This window comes from Poromitra crassiceps, assembly GCF_964638095.1.
Source record: "Poromitra crassiceps genome assembly, chromosome: 14".
Classification (NCBI taxonomy): domain Eukaryota; kingdom Metazoa; phylum Chordata; class Actinopteri; order Beryciformes; family Melamphaidae; genus Poromitra; species Poromitra crassiceps.
The window spans coordinates 2,275,273-2,278,272 of NC_139633.1; the positions used below are offsets into that span (position 1 = coordinate 2,275,273).

A 3,000-nucleotide genomic window follows, 5' to 3' on the forward strand; every position below is an offset into this window, starting at 1 on the left:
TGTAAATGAACTTAGGGCTTTTAGTGACTATATAAATAGCACTCACCCCACTTTGCATTTTACCATGGAATACAGTTGTGAAAATATCCATTTCCTGGATCTTTCGATAACTATCAATGAAAACAGAAAATTGGATACATCTATTTATCGAAAAGAAACTGACAGAAACACCATTCTGCATTCTACCAGTTTCCATCCTGACCATATGATCAGCAACATCCCTTATGGTCAGTTTGTGAGACTGAGGAGGATCTGCAGCAAAGTGGAGGATTATCAATCCAAAGCTAACGAAATGTCCCAGCGCTTTAAACAAAGGGGGTACAACCAAAAACTTATTGATCAAGCGGTTGAAAAAGCCAGTAGACGAGACAGGGGAGAATTACTGCACCCTGTCCCTAGACAGACTGAAAGTAGAGTTACTTTTGTGTCTGAGTATTCAACTGCTTCTAAACAAATCAAACGCATCATAAGTAAACATTGGCGTATTTTAGAATGCGACCCTAGTTTAAATCATTTGTCATCCTCTAGACCTCAGTTTTGTTTTAAAAGAGGCAGAAATGTAAGAGATGGTGTTATTAATTCTATGTATAAAGAACCTACTCCAACTAATTGGCTTTCTCAACAAGTATATGGTAATTACAGATGTGGAAAATGTGCACACTGCTCTAACACATTTGACACCAAGTCATTTAACCATCCACATTCAGGTAAGAAATATGCAATAAAAGAATTTATTAATTGTCTTTCCACCCATGTTGTTTATGCCTTGAAATGCCCCTGTGGCCTCATGTATGTGGGTCAAACTAAACGCCATCTTAAAGTGAGAGTTGCCGAGCATAAAGCTGCTATCAGAAATGGTAACATGGACTATGCGATTGCCAGACACTATAAAGAAAAGAATCACGGTGCAGCCACTTCCCTCAAGTTTGTTGGCATAGAAAAAATACAGCCCAACCCAAGAGGAGGCAATCTGATCAATCAACTTCTGAGACGAGAGGCTTTCTGGATTTTTGAATTACACACCATTGAACCCTTTGGCCTTAATGAAATGCAAGATTTTAGTTGTTTTTTGTGACCTATATTAATATTTGTCTCTTCCTACAGGTGATCTGGAGCCTAGGAAGAGACGAGCCACTAAGTCCCATTACACTTTTCCCCCCCTTTAGTGATAGGAGTGCAGATGCTTAGTCTTAAAAAAATATGTTCTCATTCTGTAACTGAATATTAACTCTTTACTTTTCTTAATGTATTTTTTCCTTTGAAAAATCTTAAATATCTTCAAAAATATTTGATATACTATGTAAATTAACTGCCATAATTGTGATATATTGGTAAATACATGTCACTCTTTTGAAAAACTCGTTTTGTAACTTGTATCTTTAAAAAAGATGACTGTGATAATTGGTCATGTGACCCTGCCTAATGTATTTAACTCACCTGTCGGTGTTAATTGCATTCTCTGTGAACCTGATGAAGCTGCACGCGAAACGCGTTGTTCACAAATAAACATCAGTAAGTCATTTTCAGTGTTGCGGTGGTTCCTTTAATTTTTCATTTCATGTTTATCCTGCAACCGACCAGCACCTGATTTTTCTACTGGCTGTGCACATGGGAATCCTCTCTTCACCACATATATATATATATTTAAGCAATATAGCACTCGAGCTGCGTGTGTTGTGAAGAATATATCCCCCTGATCAGCTGTTATCCCACGAGGCCGCAGGCCGAGTGGGACACTCGGCCAATGTGGATAACATTCCACAACACACGCAGCTCGAGTGCTATATTGCTTTTATAAAACGGTTTCCAAGTATGATAATATAATAATAATAATAATACTATAAGTCCGACTCCGACTGGCATGTCATTCTGATAGAGTCAGTTGAAACACTACTGTAATGCGGGACCGCAAGAACATTGGCCAATCCTGGCGCTTGCTGAGTAGCTGAGAGCAGAGGAGTTCCGACATCTCCATTCACTCCAATGGACCAGTTTTTTTCCAGGAAGTAGAAAGTGGAACTCTTCAGTAAAAAAAGCAGCACTGTCGAGTTGCATCAAAATAGACAGTGTTGTACTTTGAAAGGGTTTTTCATCCCTTGAAATGAATCAAATTGTACATTATCGGCTTTATTTTAGCTATGCAAAAGTAGCGCGAGACCCATTCCTGGCTGTTCATTGGCTAATGATTCTTGCATTTTGGTCCTCCGCTGACGCCACTCTCTTACTAGAGGACACTAGCTGAGAGCTTTCTGGAATCCCCGACAGGCAGCTCGAGCCGCAGCGCTGCATTCTCAGCGCTTGCTGAGAAGCTGAATGCTTTCTGCAAAGCCGACACCAACTAACGTTACAGGGTTAAATGCGGGGTTAAATGCGGGGTTAACAGCCTTTCTTTTGCAAAGAAGACATTAGCCCGCATCTATCTTGTACAAAACATCATTTTCTGCGAAGTTTTAGTAAAGTTATAAGCGAAGATCGATTCACAAGGATCTGACAGCTGTCTCCGCCATTTTTTTTTCTACGTTGTCATTTGAGGTAAGCCTTATTATACTCTCTTAGTAAGAGAGTTGCCATGGCAACCAATAACCCATGGCCATGGGTTATTGAACTCGGTTACTGGAATTATACAATGGCTGTGAACCAATCAGATTGCTTGATTTGAGAGAGCCGTTTTATAAATATATATATATATATATATATATATATATTATATATATATATATATATATATATATATATATTATATATATATATATATATATATATATATATATGTGTATATAGAACATATACATATGTATATATACTCTACGAGTTCAGAGTGAGAACGGGCTGAAATAATGTACTGTAACAAATCAAATCATTTGCACTTGTGAATGATACAAACATAAGACATTATAATAAGGAAGCTGTACAAACACTGCGGGGGAGTTAGAGACAAAACGCTGACAGACTCATTCAAACTTTTCACCCCAAAGCAAAAAATGTAAACGACAAACATGA

At 38.0% G+C, this 3,000-nt stretch overlaps 1 protein-coding gene across 1 annotated transcript in view; it reads right to left on the reverse strand.

The window, feature by feature from the left end:
* The window catches only part of cdh11 (cadherin 11, type 2, OB-cadherin (osteoblast)), a 99,405-nt gene that overhangs the window by 18,465 nt on the left and 77,940 nt on the right, over positions 1 to 3,000 (reverse strand). The window lies entirely within an intron of this gene.